We start from the raw sequence: 13,782 nt of genomic DNA, 5'->3' as shown, positions 1-13,782 counted from the left end.
GGTGATGGACCGGTTTGTGCACTCTCTGCAGAGGCTCGTACACACTTGGGTTGCCCAGGGTGATCCCCGTAATGCCGATGAGCTGTTCGTATTGGTTGAGAGACACCATGGGATGTAAGGTTAAAGCAGCACATTTCATACTGTGGGTCCCAACAGGGGGTGGAGGGCCAAAATGGGGTGAGGCACCCATAATGTTTGCTTATGCAGTGAATACAAGAACTGCCATGAATTAGGACACACCTCAAAACCCCTTGGAAGAGACATGGAGGAGGGCCTCATAAAACAATTTTCCCATCATTAGGAAGTGGGTCTCCCATAGTGTTTACCTATGCAGTGAAAACAAGAGCTAGCAAAAATTTTGAGCCACTCCAAGGCCCCTTTGAAGAGATGTAGAGGTGGGCCTCATGAAAAAAAATTCCCATTATAAAGGAGCAGGTCTCCTATACTTGTAATGCCCATGCACTAAGTGTATGGGCTGACAAACATTTACCTGTGGGGGGTATACATGAACATACTATATAAACATTATTTTTTGTATGGACATCATAAACACCCTTTAAAACGTTATGTGGGTGTTGCATCACGGACCACAGTCACCCTGGTGATCTAGTGGTGGTGGATGATGAGGAGAAGGAGGAGGACAACAGCAAATAGCCAAAATCAGGAAGCGTATACCCAGGTCTGGGTGTGAAGAGGTGCATGGGAATAGACCTCCCCAAAAAAAGACACTGGATTTGAGTTTGTTATTCTGCTATCATTCAGTGGTGTACAGAAGTCTGGCCCAATCCAGCCCTTGTTCATTTTATAAGAGTCAACCTGTTAGCATTTTCATTTGACAGGCATCCGCTTATCTGTTATAATTTCACCAGCGGCACTAAAAGCCCGCTCTGACAAAACACTAGCGGCAGGGCAGGCTAGGACCTCCAGCTCATGCCACGTATCCAGCTATGAGACCCAATAATTCTAAGGCACAGAGGAATCACAGAGGACGTTGGTTCACTCACTTATTTCCCAGCCTAAAACCAAGGCACTCCCCCTGTGGTGACCTCACACACAGAAACATACACATACAGTGCCTTGCGAAAGTATTTGGCTCCCTGGAACTTTTCAACCTTTTCCCACATATCATACTTCAAACATAAAGATATCAAATGTAAATTTTGGGTGAAGAATCAACAAGTGGAACACAATTGTGAAGTTGAATGAAATTTATTGGTTATTTTAAATTTTTGTGGAAATTCAAAAACTGAAAAGTGGGGCGTACAATATTATTCGGCCCCTTTACTTTCAGTGAAGCAAACTCACTCCAGAAGTTCATTGTGGTTCTCTGAATGATGGAAGAGTGGCAAGAAGAAAGCCATTTCTCAGAGATATTCATAAAAAGTGTCATTTAAACTTTGCAACAAGCCACCTGGGAGACACACCAAACACGTGGAAGAAGGTGCTCTGGTCAGATGAAACCAAAATCGAACTTTTTGGCAACAATGCCAAACGATATGTTTGGCGTAAAGGCAACACAGCTCATCACCCTGAACACACCATCCCCACTGTCAAACATGGTGGTGGCAGCATCATGGTTTGAGTCTGCTTTTCTTCAGCAGGGACAGGGAAGATGGTTAAAATTGATGGGAAGATGGATGGAGCCAAATAAGGACCATTCTTGAAGAAAACCTGTTGGAGTCTGCAAAAGACCTGAGACTGGGACGGAGATTTGTCTTCCAACAAGACAATGATCCCAAGCATAAAGCAAAATCTACAATGGAATGGTTCACAAATAAACATATCCAGGTGTTAGAATGGCCAAGTCAAAGTCCAGACCTCAATCCAATCGAGAATCTGTCGAAAGAGCTGAAAAATGCTGTTCACAAATGATCTCCATCAAACCTCATTGAGCTCGAGCTGTTTGCCAAGGAAGAATGGGCAAGAATTTCAGTCTCTCGTTGTACAAAACTGATAGGGACATACCCCAAGCAACTTGCAGCTGTAATCGCAGCAAAAGGTGGCACAACAAACTATTAAGTTAAAGGGGCCAAATAATATTGCATGCCCCACTTTTCAGTTTTTGAACTTCAACTAAATTTTAAAATAACCAATAAATTTCGTTCAACTTCACAATTGTGTTCCACTTGTTGATTCTTCACCAAAAATTTACATTTGATATCTTTATGTTTTGAAGCATGATATGTGGGAAAAGGTTGAAAAGTTCCAGGGAGCCGAATACTTTCGCAAGACACTGTATACACACACACATACATACACACACATACTGTATATATACACTACACATACAGTACATACACATACACATACATATGGAGCACCCACCAGGACCCTGGGGTACTCAGGACGGGTCTGGTGGTCGTTAAAGGGGTGGTCACGGTGGCAGCGACCAGGTCCGTGGCCCTGGGTGTCCAAGTAAAAGGGAAGGTCTTTAAAGGGTTTGTTAGAAATAAGAATGTTCATGACGCCACCTGTGGTATTCGGTCAGGGGTGACCGACGCTGCTTAGAAGAGTCCTCTGGGGAGTGATGGCTCTGCAGCAAGGATGGTACAGCTTCCCACAGGTGAAGCTGAGTCCCCAGGGCTCCCGATGTAATTGTCAAAGATAGTGTGGTGCCAGAAATAATCAGAGGACACAAGGTTGCAGTGTCTTTACCTGTTTTACTGGTGGTTTATGGCCACAGTCCAGGGTACCAGCAACACGTGAAGATGGAGTCCAGGCAGCCTTGAAATGAGTTGAATTCTCTTTGCTAGGTCAGATTTGGAGCCTTCCACTACGCACTGTATAATAGTTCCTTGCTGCCTGTGGCTTCTTTCAAGGTCCTCTGTCACTCTCTCTCCTCGGACAGTTCCTGCATGGTAGGCAAAGCGAGCCTTTTTATAGGGGTCTCTATTCACAGTGACTCCAGGCTCTGTATGTTGTTGTACCTCAGGGTGTAGATGTGGACAAGTTACTTTCAATGTCCTGCCCTCCGGTTTCTGCTGTGGAACCATACAGTCCCACACAGCCTCAGACTCCCGGTGTCTAGTGTTGTGAATTAGACTTTTTTGGCTCCCTCTTGTGGTCACTAGTGATATGACTCTGGGATTGTCTTTCCTCAGTTTGGCACCCACCTGGGTCGTTAGTCCAGGGGTGTTGCTATATGAACTCCCTGAATTCTCAGTCTGGTGCCTGGCATCGTTGTAATCAGTCCTTTCTGTTTGCTCCTGTCTGCTGGTCCTGGTTCGTGCAAAATTAAGCTAAGTCCTGCTTCCTTGTTTTTTGGTTATTTGTATTGCTCTTATTTTTTGTCCAGCTTGTACTAAATGTGATTCCTGATTTTGCTGGAAGCTCTAGGGGGCTGGTATTCTCCCCCCGGGCCGTTTCGGGACGGTTCGGGGGTTCTTAAATATCCAGCGTGGAAATTTTGATAGGGTTTTTGCTGACCGTATAAGTCATCTTACTATATTCTGCTATTAGTCAGTGGGCCTCTCTTTGCTAAATACCTAGTTCATTCTTACGTTTGTCTTTTCTTCTTACCTCACCGTTATTATTTGTTGGGGGCTTGTATCCAACTTTTGGGGTCTTTTCTCTGGAGGCAAGAAAGGTCTATCTTTTCCCTTCTAGGGTTAGTTAGTTCTCCGGCTGGCGCGAGACGTCTAGAACCAACGTAGGCACGTTCCCCGGCTGCTGCTATTTGTGGTGCTAGGATTAGATATACGGTCAGCCCAGTTACCACTGCCCTATGAGCTGGTTTTTTGTGTTTGCAGACTTAGTATTTATTTCTGAGACCCTCTGCCATTGGGGTCATAACAGTATGCCAGGCCAAAGTTGAATGTTTAATGCATTGCAGAAGTGGGATTATAAGAAAGGAAATTCTGAGTTTTTTTTTTTTTTCTTTCTTCCTCCCCTTTACCTTTGAGTGGCTTGAGCTTGCTGCAGACATGAATGTCCAGACCTTGATTACAAGTGTGGACCAGCTTGCTGCTCGTGTGCAGGGCATACAAGATTTTGTTACCAGTAGTCCTATGTCTGAACCTAAAATTCCTATTCCTGAACTGTTCTCTGGAGACCGATTTAAGTTTAGGAATTTCAGGAATAATTGTAAATTGTTTCTATCTCTGAGACCCCGTTCATCTGGAGACTCAGCTCAGCAAGTAAAAATTGTTATCTCTTTCTTACGGGGCGACCCTCAGGATTGGGCCTTCTCGCTAGCGCCAGGAGATCCGGCATTGGCAAATATTGATGCGTTTTTTCTGGCGCTCGGATTGCTTTACGAGGAACCCAATCTTGAAATTCAGGCAGAAAAAGCCTTGCTGGCTATTTCTCAGGGCCAGGATGAAGCTGAAGTGTATTGCCAAAAATTTCGGAAATTGTCCGTGCTTACTCAGTGGAATGAGTGTGCTCTGGCCGCAAATTTCAGAAATGGCCTTTCTGAAGCCATTAAGAATGTGATGGTGGGTTTCTCCATTCCTACAAGTCTGAATGATTCCATGGCGCTGGCTATTCAAATTGACCGGCGTTTGCGGGAGAGCAAAGCCGCTAATCCTCTTGTGGTGTTGTCTGAACAAACACCTGATTTAATACAATGTGGTAGAATTCAGACTAGAAATGAACGGAAAAATCATAGACGTCAGAATGGGTTGTGTTTTTACTGTGGTGATTCTACACATGTTATATCAGCATGCTCTAAACGCCTAACAAGGGTTGTTAGTCCTGTCGCCATTGGTAATTTGCAACCTAAATTTATTTTGTCTGTGACTTTAATTTGCTGATTGTCTTCCTACCCTGTTATGGCGTTTGTGGATTCAGGTGCTGCCCTGAGTCTTATGGATCTGTCATTTGCCAAGCGCTGTGGTTTTGTTCTTGAGCCGTTGGTAAATCCTATCCCTCTTAGAGGTATTGATGCTACGCCATTGGCGGAAAATAAACCGCAGTTTTGGACACAGGTAACCATGTGCATGACTCCTGAACATCGGGAGGTGATTCGTTTTCTTGTTCTACATAAAATGCATGATTTGGTCGTTTTGGGGCTGCCATGGTTACAGACCCATAATCCAGTCTTGGATTGGAAGGCAATGTCTGTGTCAAGTTGGGGCTGTCAAGGAATTCATGTTGATTCCCCGCCAGTGTCTATTGCTTCCTCTACTCCTTCGGAAGTTCCTGAGTATTTGTCTGATTTTCAGGATGTATTCAGCGAGTCCAGGTCCAGTGCTCTGCCTCCTCATAGGGACTGTGACTGCGCTATAGATTTGATTCCAGGCAGTAAATTTCCTAAGGGAAGACTATTTAATCTGTCTGTACCTGAGCATACCGCAATGCGTTCGTATATCAAGGAATCTCTGGAGAAGGGGCATATCCGTCCATCCTCTTCCCCTCTTGGTGCTGGATTCTTTTTTGTGGCCAAGAAAGACGGATCTTTGAGACCTTGTATTGACTATCGGCTTCTGAATAAAATCACTGTTAAATTTCAGTATCCTTTGCCTCTGTTGTCGGACTTGTTTGCCCGGATTAAAGGTACCAAGTGGTTCACCAAAATAGATCTTCGTGGTGCGTACAACCTTGTGCGCATTAAGCAAGGAGATGAATGGAAAACTGCATTTAATACGCCCGAAGGTCATTTTGAGTACTTGGTGATGCCTTTTGGGCTCCCTAATGCTCCTTCAGTGTTTCAGTCCTTTATGCATGATATTTTCCGGAAGTATCTGGATAAATTTATGATTGTTTATCTGGATGATATTCTGTTTTTTTCTGATGATTGGGACTCGCATGTAGAGCAGGTCAGGATGGTGTTTCAGGTTTTGCGTGAGAATGCTTTGTTTGTTAAGGGCTCAAAGTGTCTCTTTGGAGTACAGAAGGTTCCCTTTTTGGGTTTTATTTTTTCCCCTTCTGCGGTGGAGATGGACCCAGTCAAGGTCCGAGCTATTCATGATTGGACTCAACCCACGTCAGTTAAGAGTCTTCAGAAGTTCTTGGGTTTTGCTAACTTCTACCGTCGTTTTATCGCTAATTTTTCTAGCGTTGTTAAACCTTTGACGGATATGACCAAGAAAGGTTCTGATGTTGCTAACTGGGCTCCTGCAGCCGTGGAAGCTTTCCAAGAGTTGAAGCGCCGGTTTACTTCAGTGCCTGTTTTGTGCCAGCCTGATGTCTCACTTCCCTTTCAGGTTGAAGTGGATGCTTCTGAGATTGGGGCAGGGGCCGTTTTGTCGCAGAGAGGCCCTGGTTGCTCTGTAATGAGACCATGTGCTTTTTTCTCTAGGAAGTTTTCGCCTGCTGAGCGGAATTATGATGTTGGCAATCGGGAGTTGCTGGCCATGAAGTGGGCATTTGAGGAGTGGCGTCATTGGCTCGAGGGTGCTAAGCATCGTGTGGTGGTCTTGACTGATCACAAAAATCTAATGTATCTCGAGTCTGCTAAACGCCTGAATCCTAGACAGGCCCGTTGGTCATTGTTTTTCTCCCGTTTTGACTTTGTGGTCTCGTATTTACCAGGTTCAAAGAATGTGAAGGCTGATGCTCTTTCAAGGAGCTTTGTGCCTGACTCTCCTGGAGTCGCTGAACCAGTTGGTATTCTTAAAGAGGGAGTAATCTTGTCAGCCATTTCTCCGGATTTGCGACGTGTGTTGCAGAGATTTCAGGCTGGTAGACCTGACTCTTGTCCACCTGACAGACTGTTTGTTCCTGATAAGTGGACCAGCAGAGTCATTTCCGAGGTTCATTCCTCGGTGTTGGCAGGGCATCCGGGAATTTTTGGCACCAGAGATTTGGTGGCTAGGTCCTTTTGGTGGCCTTCCTTGTCACGGGATGTGCGGTCATTTGTGCAGTCCTGTGGGACTTGTGCTCGAGCTAAGCCTTGCTGTTCTCGTGCCAGCGGGTTGCTCTTGCCCTTGCCTGTCCCGAAGAGGCCTTGGACACACATTTCCATGGATTTCATTTCAGATCTTCCGGTGTCTCAGGGCATGTCTGTCATCTGGGTGGTATGTGATCGCTTTTCCAAGATGGTCCATTTGGTATCTTTGCCTAAGCTGCCTTCCTCTTCCGATCTGGTTCCTCTGTTCTTTCAGAATGTGGTTCGTTTACACGGCATTCCTGAGAATATCGTGTCTGACAGAGGATCCCAGTTTGTTTCCAGGTTCTGGCGATCCTTTTGTGCTAAGATGGGCATTGACTTGTCGTTTTCGTCTGCCTTTCATCCTCAGACTAATGGACAAACGGAGCGAACTAATCAGACTCTGGAGGCTTATTTGAGGTGTTTTGTTTCTGCAGATCACGATGATTGGGTGACCTTCTTGCCGTTGGCTGAGTTTGCCCTTAATAATCGGGCTAGTTCCGCTACTTTGGTTTCGCCATTTTTCTGCAACTCTGGTTTCCATCCTCGTTTTTCCTCAGGACATGTGGAGCCTTCTGACTGTCCTGGGGTAGATTCTGTGGTGGATAGGTTGCAGCAGATTTGGAATCATGTGGTGGATAACTTAAAGTTGTCACAGGAGAAGGCTCAGCGTTTTGCCAACCGCCGCCGCGGTGTGGGTCCCCGACTTCGTGTTGGGGATTTGGTATGGCTGTCTTCTCGATTTGTTCCTATGAAGGTCTCCTCTCCTAAATTTAAGCCTCGCTTCATCGGTCCTTACAAGATATTGGAAATCCTTAATCCTGTGTCCTTTCGCTTGGATCTTCCGGTGTCGTTTGCCATTCACAACGTGTTCCATAGGTCTTTGTTGCGGCGGTACGTTGTACCTGTGGTCCCTTCTGTTGAGCCTCCTGCTCCGGTGTTGGTTGAGGGCGAGTTGGAGTACGTGGTGGAGAAGATCTTGGATTCTCGTCTCTCCAGGCGGAGGCTTCAGTATCTGGTCAAGTGGAAGGGCTATGGTCAGGAGGATAATTCCTGGGTGGTTGCCTCTGATGTGCATGCGGCCGATTTAGTTCGTGCCTTTCACGCTGCTCATCCTGATCGCCCTGGTGGTCTTGGTGAGGGTTCGGTGACCCCTCCTTAAAGGGGGGGTACTGTTGTGAATTAGACTTTTTTGGCTCCCTCTTGTGGTCACTAGTGATATGACTCTGGGATTGTCTTTCCTCAGTTTGGCACCCACCTGGGTCGTTAGTCCAGGGGTGTTGCTATATGAACTCCCTGAATTCTCAGTCTGGTGCCTGGCATCGTTGTAATCAGTCCTTTCTGTTTGCTCCTGTCTGCTGGTCCTGGTTCGTGCAAAATTAAGCTAAGTCCTGCTTCCTTGTTTTTTGGTTATTTGTATTGCTCTTATTTTTTGTCCAGCTTGTACTAAATGTGATTCCTGATTTTGCTGGAAGCTCTAGGGGGCTGGTATTCTCCCCCCGGGCCGTTAGACGGTTCGGGGGTTCTTGAATATCCAGCGTGGAAATTTTGATAGGGTTTTTGCTGACCGTATAAGTCATCTTACTATATTCTGCTATTAGTCAGTGGGCCTCTCTTTGCTAAATACCTAGTTCATTCTTACGTTTGTCTTTTCTTCTTACCTCACCGTTATTATTTGTTGGGGGCTTGTATCCAACTTTTGGGGTCTTTTCTCTGGAGGCAAGAAAGGTCTATCTTTTCCCTTCTAGGGTTAGTTAGTTCTCCGGCTGGCGCGAGACGTCTAGAACCAACGTAGGCACGTTCCCCGGCTGCTGCTATTTGTGGTGCTAGGATTAGATATACAGTCAGCCCAGTTACCACTGCCCTATGAGCTGTTTTTTTGTGTTTGCAGACTTAGTATTTATTTCTGAGACCCTCTGCCATTGGGGTCATAACAGTCTAGTTCCTGTGCTTCAGTGTGGAGGGAGCCCAGTCGCAGCTCTCCTCCAGCTCCTTACTTCTCCTGTGCTCCTTCCTCCTTCTCTGTTGCACACAAACTCCAGACTGAACTAACTAACTCCTCCTCCAAGCCAGAATATATGATGGCCGGACTCAGCGAGACAATGCTCCCCTGTTTATGATGCATCATAAACAGGGGAGCATTGTCTCGCTGAGTCCGGCCATCATGCCTGTCTCTCCAATATTGCTGCTAAGCTAAGTATCATTGGTTATCTTGTATCTATGTTTTGCAACAAAGTGGAACCTTTTGCCTATGTTTGATTTATCTACTCCTGATGAACCTCAGCAGAGGGGAAACGCGTTGAGTGTGGTTTGTTGCACTACTGTTGTTTGCAGTGCTTGGAGGTTATTGCACCACTAGATAGAAAGGAGTTAATATGCTGTTCTTTTGGGTACATCATGCTTATGGGTCTCTTAGCTTGCTTACTGTATGTTAACATTTATGATGCCATTATAGACATATTGCTAACTGCTGATATTATCAAGTTTTTCTATTAGAAATACATCTTTTACCATTTGGTAGTTAGGTCGGTTTATGCTGTATCCACATTGGCATTTATATCTGGTACAATAAGAATAAGATAAGATATCGCTCTAATGACTTTCCACTCTATTTCTTCGTCTACTTATAGACAATAGGTTCTTATTATGATATCCATTTAGCCTCTGTGTATTGTTCATTAAGCAGTTAGGGGTCTATATAAGAAGACTTCTCAGTATGGCAAGCAATAATATAAATAAAATATACAGAAGCTCATCAATATAAGCGGAGTTCTACATAATAGAGTATAGCTAGTCTAGTTATTATACCAGTACTAGTTAGCTTTATTATAGGACCCAAAGACAAACGGCATACCTCCCTACAACTGTCTTTCTCACCCTTTAGGCATCTTTTTCACTCCCCTGCCATGATTGGGCCTAATAGGGCAGACAGGGAGAGCTACCGTCGAGTGGGGGCGCCAAAGCGCAGGACATAGGGTGCCAACCTCCGCTGTCAGGCAGGGTGAGACAGGCAACATATAGGGACAGGCACCTCCCCTTGGTGCCTCTGTATATATTTTTATATAATTTGGTGATGGTGTTTATTCACAATCGGGTATTTATTCTGTTTGTATCATTTTAGAGGTATTAAATAAAAGTTGTATTTTATATTTATATTAGAGGTTAGCGGTGACTACATGATTATAGACTCTAATTGACCATATTTATACTATGACTTATTAGTTACAAACCCATGCTGACTCTGTTTAATCACTTCAATTCTTATCCAGGTACTTACATACATGTTGTTTAATAATTTGTTCAAAGATCTTTCCTCGTATAGACGTCAGACTCACCGGTCTATAGTTCCCTGGATCCACCTTCTTCCCCTTTTTGAAGATAGGAACAACATTTGCTCTTCTCCAGTCTTCTGGGACTTCTCCTGTTCTCCAACAATTTTCAAAGATTATGGAGAGTGGTTCAAAAATTTCTTCTGCTATCTCCTTCAGTACTCTGGGGTGTAATTTATCTGGACCTGGAGACTTGAATTAATTTATGTTAGCTAAGTGTTTCCTCACTATCTTTCTGCTTATAGATATCCTGGATTCTTCTATTCCCTTCATAGGACAGTGAAAATCAGTTGATGTTACATTCCTTTCTGAGAGAAAACAGATGCAAAATAGAAATGTAAAAGTTCGGCCTTCTCAACATCCTTTCTTACCATTTCATCATTTTCATCCTGTAAAATCCTATATCATCTTGGGTTTTCTTTTACTTTTGACATATCCCCAAAATCCTTTTTTATTGCTTTTGACATCTCTTGCAAGCCTTAATTCATTGTCAGTAGGGTTGAGCGAAACGGATCAGTCATTTTCATAAATCGCCGACTTTTAGGCAAAGTCGGGTTTCATGAAACCCGAACCGATCCTAGTGTGGGATCGGCCATGCGGTCGGCGATCAGAGCGCCAAAGTCGCGTTTCGTATGACGCTGTTACCGCTGTTTTTCATCCATTGAAGGAGGACGCAGAGTGTGGGCAGCGTGATGACATAGGTCTCTGTCCCCACCATCTTAGACAAGAGCATGGCAGTGATTGGCTTGCTGTCTGCGGCGTCACAGGGGCTATAAAGGGGCGTGCACGCCGACCGCCATCTTACTTCTGCCGATCTGAGCATAGGGAGAGGTTGCTGCAGTTAGTCAGAAGCAGGGACAGAGTTAGGGAGGAAATATAAACCCCCAAACTGCTTGTGCTGGAGCGATTTTCACTGTCCCACACCACCTTTTTGTGCAGGGACAGTGGAGGTCGTATTTTAGTGCAGCAGCTGCATAGCTGTGTGCACAGTGCTGTGCAAACCAACTGCTTTTTTCAAAGCAAAAATCCTGTTGCTCCTTTCTGCACAGTTACCTGTCTTGTTTATTTGCCTACCAATTTTTTTGTTCAGCAGTCCTTTTTATTGCTGCCATACTTGTCCTGAGATCATTGTAGGAAGCTTGTTATTGCAGTATTTTTTTTTTTTTTAATAATAATTACAGCCACTTTTTGCCACGTTCATAGTGTTGTGTTATACCACTGGGCCAGAGTTGTGGTTCAGTGTTTCCCCCCAAAAGTGAGATAGTAATTCTCACACAGTTTATATTCTGCAGTACTGCTAGTGTGTCATATATCAGGCAGCCACTTTCTGCCACGTTCATAGTGTTGTGTTATACCACTGGGCCAGAGTTGTGGTTCAGTGTCTCCCCCCAAAAGTGAGATAGTAATTCTCACACAGTTTATATTCTGCAGTACTGCTAGTGTGTCATATATCAGGCAGCCACTTTCTGCCACGTTCATAGTGTTGTGTTATACCACTGGGCCAGAGTTGTGGTTCAGTGTCTCCCCCCAAAAGTGAGATAGTAATTCTCACACAGTTTATATTCTGCAGTATGGCTAGTGTGTCATATATCAGGCAGCCACTTTCTGCCACGTTCATAGTGTTGTGTTATACCACTGGGCCAGAGTTGTGGTTCTGTGTCTCCCCCCAAAAGTGATATAGTATTTCTCACACAGTTTATATTCTGCTGTACTGCTAGTGTGTCGTATATCAGGCAGCCACTTTCTGCCACGTTCATAGTGTTGTGTTATACCACTGGGCCAGAGTTGTGGTTCAGTGTCTCCCCCCAAAAGTGAGATATTATTTCTCACACAGTTTATATTCTGCTGTACTGCTAGTGTGTCGTATATCAGGCAGCCACTTTCTGCCACGTTCATAGTGTTGTGTTATATCACTGGGCCAGAGTTGTGGCTCAGTGTCTCCCCCCAAAAGTGAGATAGTATTTCTCACACATTTTTTATTCTGCTGTACTGCTAGTGTGTCGTATATCAGGCAGCCACTTTCTGCCACGTTCATAGTGTTGTGTTATACCGCTGGGCCAGAGTTGTGGTTCAGTGTCTCCCCCCAAAAGTGAGATAGTATTTCTCACACAGTTTATATTCTGCTGTACTGCTAGTGTGTCGTATATCAGGCAGCCACTTTCTGCCACGTTCATAGTGTTGTGTTATACCACTGGGCCAGAGTTGTGGTTCAGTGTCTCCCCCCAAAAGTGAGATAGTATTTCTCACACAGTTTATATTCTGCTGTACTGCTAGTGTGTCGTATATCAGGCAGCCACTTTCTGCCACGTTCATAGTGCTGTGTTATACCACTGGACCAGAGTTGTGATTCAGTGTCTCCCCCCAAAAGTGAGATAGTATTTCTCACACAGTTTATTTTCTGCTGTACTGCTAGTGTGTCATATATCAGGCAGCCACTTTCTGCCACGTTCATAGTGTTGTGTTATACCACTGGACCAGAGTTGTGGTTCAGTGTCTCCCCCCAAAAGTGAGAAAGTATTTCTCACACAGTTTATATTCTGCTGTACTGCTAGTGTGTCGTATATCAGGCAGCCACTTTCTGCCACGTTCATAGTGTTGTGTTATACCACTGGGCCAGAGTTGTGGTTCAGTGTCTCACCCCAAAAGTGAGATAGTATTTCTCACACAGTTTATATTCTGTTGTACTGCTAGTGTGTCGTATATCAGGCAGCCACTTTCTGCCACGTTCATAGTGTTGTGTTATACCACTGGGACAGAGTTGTGGTTCAGTGTCTCCCCCCAAAAAATGAGGAAGTCTGGTGGAAGAGGCCGTGGGCGGGGGTTGCCAGCTAGTACTGATGGTGGTGGTGGTGCTGCATCTGGTGGTAGTGGCAAAAGCACAGTAGCACCTAAGGCTGGAGGTGTTGAGCCTGCGTCATCGTCTGGCTACACAAGGCCTCGAAGGCTCCCTTACCTGGGAGCAGGAAAACAGCTTTTAAAGCCGGAGCAGCCGGAAAAAGTTTTGTCTTTCCTTGCTGACTCAGCTTCTAGCTCTTTCGCCTCCTCTTCCCAAAGTTCAAAATCTAAGAACGGCCAGTCGTCAGTGGATGCTTCCGGTCCGGAAAAAGACGTTTCCTTGTGTCCTTCTCCCAAATCAAAAGTGAAGGATGCGTCAGGCGACACTACAGGTTACTCCATGGAGCTCTTTACCCATACCGTGCCAGGGTTAGAAAGGGAAATTGTACACTGCCCATTACAAGAAGAATCGGACATGGAGTGCACTGATGCACAGCCACAGCTGGATTATGATGCTGTTCCATTGACTCAGATCACTACATTGACCTCACAGTTTCCTGAGCCAGAATCTGACCCTGATGAGACTATGGTGCCCTGTCCCGAACGCTATAGCACCGGCTTACACGGTGACACTGAGGAAGGTGCACATGACATTGTGGAGGAGGAGGTGATAGATGACCCAGTTCTTGACCCAGATTGGCAGCCATTGGGGGAAGAGGGTGCCACTGGCACTAGCTCACAAGCGGAGGAGGGTTATCCGCAGCAACACCAATCTACAACACAACAGCTGTCATCAGCCATGCCCGTATCAGGCCCAAAACGTGTGACAAAAACAGTTTTAGGACAGCGTGGCCAACTGCTGAAAGT

This window comes from Ranitomeya variabilis, chromosome 2, assembly GCF_051348905.1.
Source record: "Ranitomeya variabilis isolate aRanVar5 chromosome 2, aRanVar5.hap1, whole genome shotgun sequence".
NCBI lineage: Eukaryota > Metazoa > Chordata > Amphibia > Anura > Dendrobatidae > Ranitomeya > Ranitomeya variabilis.
This window is presented reverse-complemented; position numbering follows the sequence as displayed.